General features: G+C 34.3%; 1 protein-coding gene across 3 annotated transcripts in view; it reads right to left on the bottom strand.

The window, feature by feature from the left end:
• Positions 1 to 13,925, bottom strand: part of LOC106665264 — a 182,912-nt gene extending 168,987 nt beyond the window's left edge. For all 3 annotated transcript variants that reach the window (XM_024226760.1, XM_024226762.1, XM_024226761.1), the window contains exon 1: positions 13,767 to 13,925. The gene's annotated coding sequence lies outside the window, so the exon portion shown is untranslated. The remainder of the gene's footprint in view (positions 1 to 13,766) is intronic.
• Positions 13,926 to 17,266: the final 3,341 nt, after the last annotated feature.

Below are 17,266 nucleotides of genomic sequence, written 5' to 3'. Positions count from 1 at the left end.
AATCACGACTTTCGCCCAGGCTCATCGTGATTAAGCCGTTTCGTCATATCGATTGTTCACCGATACTGCAGAACGACATGAACACGAAGGAATTTAAATGTTAAATCATTAACGCGAGTTTTCTTTTTTTATTCTATTCTCTCTGTCTGGAATCATGTTAAAGGTCAACAGGTCAATTAAGTTTAACTAGAGACTTAAAGATTCTGCAATTTCTTCATGGTAAGGGCGTCCACAAAGGCACACACAGAGAGCCAATAGACCAATTACCTATTTAACAACGTTCACACCTCGTCTTCGCTTTCTCTCGCGCACGCCACCGCGACTCCACAATTTAAGCCTTCTTCATCAGTGAGAGAAATTTGCGATGTTAACACGAGGTCGATCAGAAAGGCCTTCCGGCTATTTTGACACATCTCACTTTAACATAGTTGACCGGCTGCATAATTAAATTGGCAGTTTCACCTCGACTTACAGCGTAATCGTGTAATTGAATTTCAAAAACTGCACGCTTCCATGGTTAAATCTCAATAAAAAAGCTACGACTCGGGGTGTTACTCGATAATCCTCTAAATCTATCCTACCGGAAATACTGATTATGATAAAAGCTTTTTCCTTCGTTCAAATTATGCTTTATCGCCTAGACCTGGAAGCTTTGTTGGATCTGGAATATCCCTTCGAACTATAATTATTTAATACTCTTTTCTCAAAAGTATCATTTAACTGTAAATCAAAGGCTTCTTCCTTGTTTATATTCATCATAGTTTTCAAGCAATCCTTAATATTGGGCGGTGAAAGTGTAATTTAAGAATTGTTTCCGTGCTACATGAGATAGAAACACCTCGTCCTCCTCCGTTCAGATGCATATAAATACGATGCTGTGTAGCTGTTGGCTTGTTGTTGGAGCCTGGTTCATTCTCGCTATTGTACGATAGAAGAATATTTGTCAACTATTTTGATGAAGGACAAAGCTGTTTGACACCTCCAGGAATTCAACACCGTTGAAGTTCACCTGACCTTTTATGACACATTCCTGTAATTCCCCCATTTTTATTTGAATTTGAAATCGTTTACAATTAGAAGGATATGGAAGCTTTGCTGTGCGAACCTTATTGTCGTTTAGTGGTGACGGGGGTGACGGCTAAGAAAGTATTTTCTCTGTACTGCTGTGGGGGCGAAAATGAGATGGCCTCTTCGACCTTGTTCCAATATTAGTCTATTGCACAATCTCCATTAGTATCTAAATTTGTTCGTTAAACTGGCTTTATACCATATCTCAAAGGTTTGTTAAGACACCTTCATGCCTTGCCTTGGCTATTATTCTCCCAGAAGTAGAAATCTCAGCTTGCATAGGTCTTCGCACTCACAAGGGATATGTTCCGCTGTTTCCTCTCCTTCCTGACAATCCGAGTCTATACATATGCCTGCGTGTTCCGCAGTGTCCAGTCCGCAGTCTTACTATGGTTCTCGCCCTATTACATCCTATATTTAGTACTCTGCGATGGTCCTATGATGAACATTTGCTCATGTCTCTCTCCTGGGTTGTATTGTCACTAACCCAAATACTTGATTCTAACCAATTATCAAATCATCTACGTTTTTTCAATGCTACAAAAGGGTTCAGGGCCGATAGGTGCCCTGATCGAATTTTCTTTGACCAATTTATCAGCTTCCACTTTGGCTCTCTGTCCTGGAACCCAAACGAGGGTTAAATTATTGTTGCTCCTAATGCGATACCAAATGGCTCTGAACTTTTCTACCAATGCACCTACTTTAGTGATGGCGATGATGGCTATCTTGGTATCACCGAGCCTTAGTCGGCATTAACTGGCAGTGGATCCCTTTCTCACAGTCTGCTCTATCGGATATCTTAATTTGAGGGGATTATTTTAAAGATAGTGTGATAAGTATGCACCATTTTTATTTTAGCGAGTTCTTTTTGATTGGTATCATTATCTTGATCTAATTCCTGATAATGTCGATGTTTGATAGCCGCGTGTTCTCCACGCCATTAGATCAGTTGTTATCTCATCTCTTTGGTTGATCCCCCCCCCATGAAAGAGGTCTTAGCACTGTAGAAGACAAAAACGCCCATTCGTTGGATTAAAAACCTAAATGGTTTGATAAAATTAAATAAAGAAAGTTTCGAAAAAAGTATGGAAAGTAGAAGAATGGCAGGCGGTATACAAACAAACTGCGTTCAGCAAGTCCTCTCAGAACTAAAAGTTCAGAAAAGAAGCCGTCGTTACATCATGTTTCCCCGGACATTGCATCTTTCCGGTCTTCTGACATTTCCTCGTGAAAAAACATGTCAAGCCTCTGGTCAAGATGGAAGAACAAAGAGTGAGAAGAGGTGCACCGGGGGAATTTGACTACAATTAAGATAAAAAACTTACGAGACCAAAGGCAATTTTTTCTTATCAGTTCTTGTTCTTAAATTTAAGGTTTCACGTGTAATTTTCCTTATGGCTAGCTTAATTTTTGTAAGCATTTTTGTATATTGTAATTAAACAGAATAGGAAATTTCCCTGTGCATTCTGTGTTAAAGATCTGATAAAAATGAAGTTAAACCTAGTATTTAATTAGTCATTTCTAATATCCCGACCAGTTCAACCGATTCGAGTTCTGGGCCCCTTTTCATTTGTATCTTTCTGCTTCATAAAGCACATTACTGTAAACACTCCTGATCGCCAGATATGCGATAACTAAACATTGGGACGATTCCTACACATTTGCCCAATTCCTATACAAGTTTTTTTTAACCATTGGAGGAGTAAATTTGAATTTTTCATTTGGAATAGACCAAAGGCCATTACAAACCATTCCAAAAAACATAAATAAACAAAACTCTGTTAAATCTATTATCCACTAATAATCTAGATCTCAGCATAATGTGGATAAAAAAATCATCACAAAAAAGGCAATAACAGGCAGATAACAGATTTTTTTTTATCCAGACCATACCTAAATCGAGATTATTCGTGAGCAAAACAGTGGTGAATCTAACACTTTGAACTGAATCTATTATAAAGAAACCAATACCAACCAACATCCTAAGGTGGGAGCGAATAGGAGAATAGGCACGTTTACCGTTTTTCTTAGTTGGATTCTCCAGCTCGGTTCAGTAGGCAGACCACACAACCGGTAAAACCCCGCAGAATCTTAATTGAAGATGTACACGTTAGTGATAAAAAAAATGAATTGCGAGTGAGCCAGATAGAATTCTCAGCGAACCGTTACAATCCATAAAGTTATCATGAATCCCAACAATTACTTAGATAAGCATCAAGTGTATATTTTGTAATCAAACAATTTGCATGTAGCACCTTTTGTACAAGTAAGCTATACATTAATTTTTTGCGTTGAGTAAAACCAAAATAAAAATAAAATTATTAAATATTTTAGATTGAAAGACGTTTCCTGGTTAATATTTAAGTTAATTAAGTCATAGTAAGTAAGTCCTTAGGTCTTTCTCCGTCAAATTAACAATTTTTAACTTCAAATTAACCTTTTTTTAAATTTCATATTAACCATTTTTTAACTTTAAAATAATCCTTTCTAATTTTAAATAAACCCTTTTTCACTTCAAATTAACCCTTTTTAGTTTCAAATTAATCCTCTCTTTAAAACAATAAAAATTTAAAAACCATTTGAAAATTGTTTAAAATTAAAAATAATAAACAAGGAAATAGAAAAAAAAGTATTCTTCTATTATTAATTCGATATTTTGTAATATAAATAAGAACAAATCCAATTAATAAAATTTTTTTAACAAAAGTGAAACACAGGGTGAGTTCACCTTCTGTTACCCCATTTTTTTTTTAACATTCATCGTCAAAACCTTTCCAAAAGGTACGATGAATATCTTGCCATTTAAAATAGGTAAGGTTTATGTTATTATTTTTTATATTATTATATTATTATTCTATTTATATATTATATTTATGGTTTATATTATTATTCGCATCCCGCTATTCTGGAAAGTTAAATATAAACTTTTTGGCTCATGAGAAATTACACAAAAATATAAATTTACGTGTCTCAGGGTTTTCCCCCCAAAAAAGTGGTACATAAGTTAAACAACCCGTATAATAATAAAATAGTACAAAAGTATTTGTGAGTAAATATTTGTAAAATTGGAATTTTTGATTTAAAATGTGTAATTATATGTTTTCCTCTTTGTTATTAGAATTTTGAATTCTTAGTAGAATTCTTCTAAGAAACAAATAAAAAATAAAATAAAATAGACGATCGGCAATATAAAATTCTACTAACAAAGAGGAAAAATATAATTACACATTTTAAATTAAAAAATCAAATTTTACAAATATTTACTTATAATCACCATTGTTTGTTGAGTTAGTATGATAATTTTAAAATGTATTTAAAGACTTTTTTCTGTGTGTAATACTGATCTGTCCAATAAAATAAAAAATAAATGAAATATTGACAAGTCCTTTATTTAATTTTCTTTTCTTTAATATTTTGATATTATGTATTTAGAATTTAAACAAAAATGGCTCGAACGGTCGTACGTTGATAGCAATGTTACGACATGCCATAGGAATAAGCCATCCGATGATGCAACTTTTCTAAGGGGATCTTAAATTGTAGTTTTTTATTGATTTAATTTCCCTCAGACGGTTTTAAACCATGAGCAACGTCTTTCTTGCTCTGTAATATATACTGCCGTTCTGTAAACTTTGTATATATATTAAACAATAAAGACATATAGTAGTATAGTAGTATTGATTTAATTTAAATATTCTTCAAATTTTATAACTTTAAATGAAAGGGAAGTTATTTATATTAGACATTGTAAATATATTCAGCAATGACCTTTTATACCGTCACGCAATAAACACAGATGTGGAAAATCGGTATGGATTTTCGTTCCGCGTAACGGCCCTGATCTCGGTGCATTATAGGCAGTTTTGTTGCTTAAGTGACGTCAATATGTGGCAGTTGACAAAAAAACACTTACTTCGAGAGTTTGAATGTAAAAAGAATCGGGGATAAATTAAGTCTGAAGAATGGGATAACAGTAACTCAGGGACCGGTCTGGACCTGCGGTTATTCTTAAGAAACGTGAGAGGTCGTTTTTCCTCTGCCGAAAGAAATCTGCAGCTAAAAGAGGGCTGTCGGTAGATCAGCTAATCATGTCGCGTTCTATTAAAATGATATTTGGCAAATTCACATAAACTTTATATCAATAATTACCGGCGGCGTTGTTTACCGAGGTTAGGTTGAGGAGCGAAACCGGAGTCGTAAGGTCTTTGACCTTAAAGAGATAGTACACTTTCCAACGCGCGCTATCCGCGTATTTACTTAAAACGGCGAGGATTTGGATACGTATGTTGACTGTTCGGCCGTGGGAAGGGACACGAGCCAGGATCACGTTCGTCCCTACATAGGGAGAAAACGGCCTTTGAATATATTACGCCTTCCATTTTCAACTCCCCCGCTGACCCGGTAGTATAATTAGTGCCGTGAATACCATATTATACGGCCTGAGAAATCATGGTCTTTAAAAGATTACAGACTCCGGGTTAATAGTACACTATGAAACAGTCCCACCTCCGTACAGTTTCAACAGGGCCGGCAGTGGCAGAAGCTTGAAACTTTAGTCTTTTACACGTCTTCTACTGGCGCAAAACTATTTTTAACCAACCAAGCACAAAATAATAAAGAATAAACATGCAAGTGAGCACTTATCGTGTACTGTAATTTATATAGTGTATCGTGTTCTATGTTTAACTGTGTAAATTCAAACATGAGCTACACACTCTCGTTCGATTCTGCCTATTCTATACATTTGTACAAAAACCAGTACAAGCCTAACCATATTTATTACTTATTGTATATTTATAAATGATTAAGCATCAGATTTATCATTGAAATGCCACAATGGGATCTTTAAGATCTATTTAATCCCCCTGCTCCTTTACAAAATATGCCTCCTACGACTGGGTTTTCATAAACTGATCACCAAATTGTTTTCTCGTTCCCTGTTTAGAATCAACCGTTTTGATTAATGCCGATCTTTCCCAAGACGATTGAGTCTGCAGCGCCCCGTCGAGAAACCCGTTAATTTCTGATACTTCTCCATCTTCCTCAGATGAATTCTGTAATTTCTCTCCTTTCAAATCCACCAAATAGGATCTTGGTGTCTTTGTTCCCAGATTCCCGGCGATAGATTGGTACGTTCTATCATTTACCTTATCCTTTATTCTAAAAGATTCTCTTATAGAACAAATTTCCTTTTCCAGTAGATGGGTACTGTGCCCCTACTTATCTTGCTATTGCTTCCGGTTCTTCCTATCCCTTGACTTCTGCATGTACTTGTGTTGACCTCTGTATGTCCAACGTACTTAATTCCGTGTAGCAATTCAGAATCATGGAGCTGAAGTCGCAGCTTGATGGATTTGTACACCTCCGGATGTTGTGAAATTTGAAATTTAAAGTTGCACTTCCATAACTACTGCATCTGTACATATAAAATCCAACCTAATCGAAGCCATATATGTTATAAATAATTAATCTTGGGACAATTGATTGGTTGATTAAAAGTTCACTTTCTTGATAATGAGTTTTCTAAGAGCTACTGTACTTCCTGCTTTGTGTTTATGGCACACCAATGAGTTGTCGTTTTCTTACGTGACCCAATTCCAACGGTTATGTTGTATTTCCCAAAATATGTCCTCCTACGACGGACTTTTAACAGATTTTCCGCAAATGGGCGTTTCCTTTACCTCTGAAGAATCTACACCGTGTTGATTGACTCTCTTCTTTCCCAGATTCCATTGAGACATACTGTACTTAAAATACTCCGGCGAGTAACGGTTCATCCTGGAATTTGATTACTTGACCGGTTGTGATTTGATCTCTTCCAAGGTTGTGTTGAATAAGTATAGACAACAGCTGTCAGCAGGACCCAAACCCCAACTTCCTCTGCTTTTCTAAGAATCTACACCGTGTTGATCTTTCCCCGATTCCCATTGAATTGTTCCTTACTTAAAAGTGAGTTCTGGTTCATGCTGGAATTTGATTATTTGAAGGATTGTGATGGCAGCAATTCTTTCACCCCTGTACTGTTGTGCAGAAAAGTATAGCACCACAGATTGACAGCGGAAACAAACACCCATTGCCTTTGCCTCCTAACTTAAAGTACTCCGATGAGCCCTGTTTAATCCTGGAATTGGACTACTTGACCGATTTGATGGTTGCAGTTCTTCTGGGGACAAATATGGTAGCAGGCCCCAAACACTAGTTCCCTCTGCCTGGTCTAATTAGAACTTATTTGGCTATTTTATGACTTTATTGTATGTACTCTCTGCTCAGAACTGAAAATATTGAACTGCCTTAAATTGAAAGACTTTGGTATAAAAGCCTATGGGATCTAAATACTTAATTTATGAACTAATACTTCTGTCTTGGTAGATTGTCAGCCTACAGATTGTTCTTCCTTGAACGGATTGTGTTTCCTCCTTAGCAACTGATAAAGAACGCAAAAGTTAAAGTAGTAATTATTGAAAAAAAAACCATAATGTTCTAAACAAAAACAAAAATCTTTTCCGATGTTAAAGTCCACCTCAAACGAAATCAGTTGTTTTTTACGTTTTAAAAGTTAGTTTGTGTGTGTGTGTGTGTGTGTGTGTGTGTGTGTGTGTGTGTGTGTGTGTGTGTGTGTGTGTGTGTGTGTGTGTGTGTGTGTGTGTGTAAAATGCAGTCGGTCCACCCTTTCCCCCATCAAACGATAAAAACTGCTACAGTTAGCTCCCGAGGTCTACGTAAGGCAAGACTACTTTCCTTACAAGTCCCTCTCTCTTCTCCTGGCCGAACAATTGTCCAACGGAGGGACATTAGGGCCTTCGCCGACGGTCCGAAAGTGGAAATTCAAAGGATAAAACCCGCTTTTGAACGTTTTATGCAAATTATTTGATTACTTAGAAAGTGAGGCGGACGGAAGTGAGATGAAGCAATATGATTTTTTTCTAAATTTATACAAAAAAGTTTATCATGCGATTCTGAATTTCATTTAAAAGTGGATTTATTTTATAAATTAAACGCCAGTTTAAATAACCTAACAGTTATTAATAATTAATTAATAACATACATAGCATTAATACCTACCGACCAATAGCTCAACCGTAAAATAATTTGCATGAACCATTAAAAATTTATTTATTTAAAGAAAGAACAATATGTCAGATTTGTTCGCACTTAAATAAATAAAGGTATATTTAAAAATTGAACCAAATGACAATAGATATGACAATTTAAAAATCTGTTTAAGAAATAAAGGACACTTTTATTACATTGTTATGTTTATAAAAGGTGTGGTCTATCACAAATAAAGGGAAAAGGGAATTTTACAATAAAATGAAACTTAATATTAGGTGTTTCTCGTTCAGGAAATGGCCCCAAAAAGCGATTTTATCGCCCTATGAAAAAAAAGAAGATGTTTGAATAAGTAATTAACCAAATTTAAGAAGGTAAATTTTGCATTTCTCGAATTAAAACAACCCATAACAAACGAGCATAATTCTTGACTATTCCAAGTTAACCTTGGGATTCTAGAATAAAAGGCGGATATTTGCCCTCAACTTGAGTTTCTTCTCCCATAGGATGTGGTTAAGGCATTACGGTCTCCTACTTATTTTGTTTCATTACCTCTTCATATCTTAGAGAAATTCGGGTCACTGCTTATTCTGAGAACTCTCCTGCGATTGTTGCATAGTATTTTTTCCTCTTTTTTCCACCTCTAATAAAAAAACAAACAAACAAAATGACGATGAAATAACGCACCATCTATTTTCCTCAAAGTCCTTAAGACGAACAAGAACTCACGTTAGACAGAGTACATTAGGAGTATTCAGGCAAACTGTGCTAATTGTCGAGAATTGTTTTAAATTTGCTATTCCGGAACTAAGGGTAAGTTGACATGAATCGACAACCGGGCAAAATGATCAGTGGTATGTATGTACGAAGAGCAAAACACCGTGCATCACTGTAAAACAACCAAACAATAAGAAGACCAAGATGACCCTTTATGAGTGCGATATTGTGTCAATACCACGATCAAGACAAACATAAGGAAAGATTAAAAGTGAAAATTTTATACTAAAGCACAGAATTGTGACAAATAAAGTTAACAGCCCTTAATTTCTTAGCCTGAAAATGAGTTAAAACACCTTAATTTTTATATTTTTCGGAGCATGGTAGTTTACGACTTACGGTCTGCTAGTTGTTTGTTCTGTCTTTTGATGTTTTGTTGCACCTTACAACCCTAAACGTCGGCCTCTTTATGACCTAGCGCGCTACCAATATTGGTCTATTATGCATCTCCATTGTTGTCTAGCGCTTAAAGCTTTTACCAGATCCCTAAGCTTTCGTAAAGACTCCCGTATCCTTCAGGCCTTGGCATTTCCGCTCCACGAGAAGGAATCTCAGCGTGCCTAGACTCTACATCAACAGAGGGCATATTCATATGTTTCTTCTTCCTAACAATATCTGAACAGGCTGACGCTCCGAGCCCACATGACTACTGTGTCTGCGGTGTCTCGTCAGGCTCGTCGACCTTCAGAGATTATCTTGGCAAAATTTAGCAGATGAACGTACTAGGTGAATTGAGGTTTCTTTAATGTTTAAACATCTCTTACGCAAATACTTTTAGTTTATTCAACGGATACAATGAAATTTTACATCATCAATCGGGACGACTCCTAAGAAAAAAAATCAAACAGAATGTCATTTTTTTACGGTTACGTTATCGAGTGAAAGTTAATTCCCAGGGAAAGAAAAATTTCCAATTCTTAAAGAAGAAGGAAATAACAATCAGACGATGGTAATTAAAGTCTCTTTGAATAGTACAGATATGTTCGATTGTCGTCGCGGGAAAGACTGACATGCGAAAAATTCACGATCTCGACTACCGTCGTGAAACTTTGGAGGATCCACGTTTCGAGCCTATTTGGGTTGTAAGATCGAAATCGGTTTAAGCCCCGTTTACAATTGCTATGCGTGACTCGCCGGCCGAGCACGGAAGTCATGACTGTTTTCCTTAAATTAGAATTACATTTGAACAGCTATTTAAAAGACGGGCAGACGATCGGAAGGCGTTTGATGTTTTTAAGCAGCAGCATCCGTTACAAAACCGTGTCGGATTGTGTTTCCAACAGCAAGACAGTTAATTGGGCTCTTTTTTCCTAAATATATTTTGTGCCAGAATATTCACTCCTCATCTAGTTACCAAGAGGAAAAGACAAACGTTTTTATTTAACAAACACAAAAAGGGAAAACAAACTAATCACACGATAAATTATTCACGTATTCGACCAACCGACTCAACTTAGACTTTACGATTAGTACATGCGTTTTTTATAACACAATTAGTAGATTTTAAACTTCGATAAAATAGCATTGTGTGATTAATTATTAGTATTTTAAAATGAAGATAGTAATCAGCCATTTGCGCTGTCAAATCTATAATCAACAATCGAAGAATCTTAAGTAACACTCTTTACGGTACCGATGACGATCCAAGAAATGATTGTGGGATTTTGTAAATTATAACAATCTATCAGTTTCGGAAATTGCGTCATTCTCAGTTAGTCTACTTCAAAGGGTTTTGTTTTTATAGCCATTAACCTATAGAACTTAAACAAACTCAACACTACGGGCGAAATGGCGAGATCAGGAGGAACTTTTTTTTCCAGTCACAAAGGTTATAAGGAGTATTATTATTACTATTAATCCAAGAAGCGAGTGAAATGACCAAGTACGTCTGACAGGCCTAATGGCGAGACTGGATGGATAATCATCATGTGTACGACCCAACTAGGTTTGAGACTATTAGTTAATACTGTGTTAATAAAAAATGACGGGCGGAAAAATGATTTGTATGCTAGATTAGAAGTCTTTTTTAAGGAAAGTTTTTGTTTTTATGAAAATTTCCCTTCGTTATTAAGAAAATACGATCTCCAGGTCCAACAGTTCCTCCTTTGTTTAAATATCTGTAAGTGAGTTCAATACTGTTGTCTTTGCTATCACTACCACTTTGCTATTAACCAGAGACAATCCAGGATATTTAATTCAGCACTGAAGAAAGTGAAATGAGGAAATGCGTCTGATAGGCCTAATGGTGAGACTGGACGGACGGACCAGGATGATCTCTGCGCGACAAAACAGCAAAAAAAAATTTTTTTTAAGAAAAATTCTACAACAGACTATTTTTACTGATTTAAGAAACTAATTTCCTTTTTTTAATCTTTGTGTGATCGAAGAATTTTAACTAATAAAATTTATAGGGTGTTGGTTACGGAAAAAATCATTAAAATCCAAGAAATTATTGTACATTTTGATTGAAACAATGAAGATCTTAGACCTGTCCTCCCTGTTCGTGTGTTTTAGCTCAAAATTGCAAGTTTAGGTGGGCCAGGGTATCTATGACCGACCAAACTACAATAATGTTGTTTCTTAATAGGATTTGTTGAATTGATGTTAGCGAATGAAGTCTATAAATTGAACAGAGAATTTTCATCCTTTATGAGGAAGTCCACCAATTAAGATGGTTAAAGCCATAGCGCGTCTGACATACAAAAGCCGTGAGGACATGTGGACCGATATGATCGGAAACGTCGACATTACTGTGCAGACATCTCATCTCATTGTTTTCGTTTTTTCGACATTTCACCACGTCTAGTGGTTGGTCAGTGCTTTCTCCCTTGTGTAGTCCTTTTGTATTTGCTTGTCCTTTGGTATTGTTATATTTGCTTTTAACCATTGAAGATTATAAGTTAATTAATGTTTACTATGGGTATAGCATTTTTGACGAAATAAAACACCAGATCAGTAAGCAATCAAAACGTGTTTGTGTGGATACTAGTATTAACATTGTGTTGGTACAATGCGTTGTCAGGCAGTAAAACGATTTTTACGCTAGGTTAATAGGCTTGTTTCTTAAAGGAAAGTTTTTGTTTTTATGAAAATTTCCCTTTCTTATTCAAAAATTACAATCACCAGGCACAATAGTTCGTCCATGTTATAATATCTCGATAAGTTATAAATTTCCGAATATATAATGAATCTATGATCAAAGAACTATTTAAATATTTAAAAGGTCTTGGTTAAACAGAGATCACTGGACAATCAAAGAAATTATTAGGGATTTTTTAAAATTTCTGTTTGGGGCGCCGATCTTCGCCGTTTTGGCGTTTCAACACAAAACAAGGCAAAACAATTTAAATCTTCGGTATCAAATATAAGCATAAGCGAACATTTTTCAAACGTAGAACCTAATCTATGATCAAAGAAACTTGACTAAAACTATGGACACTTGGCGACATTTGTGTCATTACGAGTATTGACATTAAGATCCGCCTTTCTTGGCTGTTTTGGTATCTCAGGAACGCATTTTCGCTGTTTACTTTGCGCCTTCACTATGTTTTTTTTAAATGATTTTAACCGACCATTAAAACCTAAAGAAACCTTACACCGAAGAGAGTGAAATGACCAAAGGGTTGGCAGAAAAACAGTGACACTAGGCTGACCAGGATGATTTGTGAACTACCGAACTGCAACACAATTGTTTTTTAATATATGAAAAATCAAAGATGTTTATTAGATTATCGATTTTATGGTGTTATATTATTTTAAATTGCTGTTAATAAGAGAAGCTTGTTTTCCACTGTTTAGACATTGATTAATCATCATAATTGACTAAGTTCCTAATTATTAAATAATAATCAACCTTTACTAGCATTAGGTTGGGGGGGGGTCTTTATTTAACCATGAACAATCCGACTAAGGATTATAGATTTTTTATTGGAATTAAGGGGTGGTTCGCGTATTCTTGCTGCTTTGGTGGGTCAGGTATTTATGCATTTCACCATTTTCAGTTAAACTCCAACAAGCCATTTATACTGAGTTTTGTTTTCTTTGGTCCGAAAGTAGTATTAATAGTGTTAGTGTTATGGTGTTAGTGCAAAATAATATTAGGAGAAAAATCTATTTGTACGTTTATCGTAGATTTTTCCCTTAAGAAATGATTTGTTTTAAATTTACTTCTTCAGAAATCGTTCGGTCACTAATCACCACACATTTAAATGTAATAAAGTTTGTCCTATTTCAAATAAAATAAGAGCATAATTTACCAACAGCCCTCCCAGTTAAACCTTTTTAAGAATGTTAATTAATGCCAAAGAGCATAAGGGCTGCCCAACGGCCTTTTTTCCTGCCCAGCCGTGACATATCGTAGTTAATTGGGCATACTAATAGTTTATAATTTCTCGAAGAAACGAGGCCCAAGGATGGCAGTGATATGTGTTCTTTACCTCCTCCCGTGTTATTAGTGAGACCCTGGGGCAGGTAAAGAGGCCACATATGTATGCCTGTTTCTACCGCATCATCTTCAATAATTACCGATTGGTCCGGTGCACCTTCGGTCCTGAGGCGTTGCAGTCTCCATTGGCCGGTGGACCGTACTTAAACTTGATCGTGATCATTAAGAAGTAACAGATCTCAAAGCCCGATTCATTTCTTTGGAAAACTTGATTTTAATTAGAACTAAACATTTTTCCCCTTTAAATATGATATTTTTACACTATTACATTTGTTACAATGAAAAATATTACAACTGTTTGAAATAATCTCTAATTTTAGACCAAGCACAATGTCAAATGTTGAAACGAATTAATGAATTAAACAAACAAACAAATCAGAAATTATACAACAATCACGTGACGTTTGCTAAATTGGCCCATTCTTACCTGCCGTCAAAAGTTGAATTCCAGTTGGGTGGACAAAACACGACACACACGCTTTTTTTGTAGGGAATTTTTTTTCAATTTGATTCCGAAAAAATGTCAAAAATTGAAACGAGCGGGAGACGCGTATACGAAGAAGGCGAGGAGCGGACTGAAGTCTGAAAGTGATTCGGTTGCCGCTTATCCGTGAGGGGATGGCCAGCGCGCTCTGTCTCCTTTTCAGCAGTTTCGACCATCAGCAGCACGAGGGTTCAAAACGGAACAAATAGATAGTTAATTACACAAGTTTATTTTTAATTATTTTTTCCCTGCATTGACCAAGACACTTCTTTTAAAGCCTACAAACAGTCCTTCTAGAAATGATAAATGGTGAGGTGAGTTAGTTTCTACTCACAGATAGTTGTTTTCACGATCCTAATTTCAAGCTTATAGCTCATCATCAGGTTGAAGGAATTTACAACCACGTCTCTCGACATGAATTGTAACAGTGAAACAGCCGATCCACCACCAACGCGACGTTCCAATGGGAAGCTGGATTTTTAATGCTGCTCAATTTTTAACGTGCGAAAAGCGAGAATTATAACAGAAATAGAATAAAATTATAACAGAATTATATTAATAAATACTGTAAAAAAATTAATATAAATTAGTAACTAATGTGTTTTTTATTAATTAATAAAATTAAAATGTCAGATTAATAATACATTAATAATAATTGTATACATAATAATACATCTTGTTTTGTTGTAAATTAATGATAAAATTAATACAAATTAAATTAATTTGATTATATTACACGACTAATATTATTTACGGGATATTTGAAATAGGAGCTAAATCAAACTCTATTATATTATTAATGCATGTATCTCTATGTTCAATGCTACATTTTTTAATTTCAAATTTCTCAATCAAATCTAGTTCCTTCCCTTTGATGAAACTATTTAACACTGTTAACACGGTTCACTTTGAAACTATGTAACACTGTTGTATTTATATTGAAATTGAACATTATGTTTTGTTTCTTTTAGATGGTCCTTAAAATGTGAAAATTTGTTCGATTTAGGTGAGTGTTTTTGACTCTCGTTTTAATTTTTCTACCGCAATCATTACAATTACATTGGTAAACCCCGCTTTTTGACAAGTTGTCTACCTTATCTTTACGTTTTGATAGGATGTTTCTAAGTAAAAACACGTACCTCTGAAAGTTAATCTAAAACTTTCTTGTTTAAGAATTTCACCTACATTTTCGGATAATCCACCAATGTATCGTAAACAAACGAAACCTAATGATTCATTTTTGATGGGGTAGCTGAGTCCTATTGTTGCTTCTTTTAAAGTTTATTTTTTTATTATTCTAACAAGCAACCGTTTATCGTTTAAACTCGTTATTAGATAGTAGGCATTTATTTAAGAGGTCTATAATATTATTTTTTACAAATTCGTTAATAGAACGCTCCGTAAGTTTTTGTTTTATAAGTTTTGTACATTCAACATAAATGAAAACAACTTAAAAACTTAAACATGATTATATTTTTATGTTAACATACCAAATGTAGGTTTGGAATTGGTGTGAGTTTTAATTATTTTATCAATTGTAGACACCTAACAACTAGGTTTATGTGCCATTTTATGTTACTAATTTATTCACAAATATCGCTATTAAACAATGTACAAAACGGCTAAAACAAAAACTTACGGAGAATTCTATTAATGAGCTAATAGACCTCTTAAATATATGCCTACTATCTAATTGCTGTTAATTCAATAATAAATTTTATGAAAAGAATGGGTTACTACTGGGGGTCTCCATTATTTTTGCCGAAATATTCATGGATAATTTTGAAAAAATTCTTTTCAAATCAAACAACAAATTAATTGAATCTGTTCGTTTTTTAACACGATATTTTATGTATATGGCCAGGAACACTAGAGGATCTAAAAGAATTCTACCAACTAATTAATTCTTTACACTATAATATAAATTGAACACTGTTAATTAATAAAGATGGTTGTTTAAACTTTTTAGACTTAAAATTATCCATATTAAACAATCTAATCGAAATAGACGTATATATAAAATCCACAACTACAGGCACCGTGATACCAGCGGATTCTTCTCACCCAAGTGCCCAAAAATCTGCTGGTTTCATTTGGCTCTTAGACCGTATGTTAAAACTCCCTTTGCTAATTATAAAAAAGAATTACAAACTATTAAAACCTAAGTTAGAAACAATGAATATCAAGAAATGTTTGTTGATAGATTACTAGTTAAAAGAATATAAAAATTAACTTTAAAAGAAGTAACCCTAGGACTCAGCCATCCCACCAAGAATGAATCATTAGGTTTCCTTTGTTTCCCATACATTGGTAAACTATCAGAAAATGTAGGTGAAATTCTAAAACAAGAAGGTTTTAGATTAGCTTTTAAAGGTACGTGTTTACTTACAAACATCCTATCAAAACGTAAAGATAAGGTAAACAACTTGTCAAAAAGCGGGGTTTACCAACGTAATTGTAATGATTGCGATATTAAATATACAAGACAAAGCGAAATAAAAACGAGAGCAAAAGAACACTTGCCTAAATCGAACAAATTTTCGGAATTTAAGGACCATCTAAAAGAAACAAAACATAATTTCAATTCAGATTTAAATACAACAGTGCTACACAGTTTCAATAAAGGGAGGGAACTAGAATGGCCTAAGAAATTTGAAATTTAAAAAATTTAAAATCGAAGATGGAGATAATAGAAATAGAGAATAGAATAGAGAATAATATAACAGATTTTGATTTACCTCCTATTTTAAATATGTACCTAAATATTATTAGTCGTATTATTTAGTTATTATTATCGTTATTAATCAAATTAATTTAATTTTTATTATTATTTAATTTTATCATTAATTTACTAATATTAATGTATTATTTTTATTTGTATTACGTAATTAATAAAAACACAAATAATCACTAATGTATACTTTTTTTTCAGTATTTACTAATATAATATTTAGTTGTGTTCCCATTGGAGCGTCGCATTAGCGGTTGTAAATTGCTTCAACCTGATAATGAGATATAAGCTTGAAATCGTCGAAAACAACTAACTGTGAGTAGGAACTATCTTTTTATAAAGAGTGAACAACATACTCATTTATCATTTCTATCAGAGATAATTAGCTCTTCCATTGTAATTTCCAAATTTGAATTGATTAATCAATTTCCTTATGAGGGTTGACGGGTAGTGATTTTGTCTAAGCATATTAAATATCCTCTTCACATTTGTCGGCAAGAAAAAAAAATACAACATTGTTCTTCACTTTTGATTTTATCTGGATCCATCTCTTCTTTATTCTGGAGTAATTTTAATAACGAAACTTAACTCTTAACAATATGAAATATTCTATGGTAATACTGAACGAAAGAACTATCATAACATATTAATCTATTCACTCTTGCTTCCCTCCACGAAAAAAAAAATCCATTCCTAAAAGACGCTCAAGATT

Source organism: Cimex lectularius, unplaced genomic scaffold, assembly GCF_000648675.2.
Source record: "Cimex lectularius strain Harlan isolate CLEC.00 unplaced genomic scaffold, Clec_2.1 scaffold140, whole genome shotgun sequence".
Taxonomy (NCBI): domain Eukaryota; kingdom Metazoa; phylum Arthropoda; class Insecta; order Hemiptera; family Cimicidae; genus Cimex; species Cimex lectularius.
The sequence above is the reverse complement of the archived record's forward strand: the minus strand, read 5'-3'. Positions and strand labels throughout refer to the sequence as shown.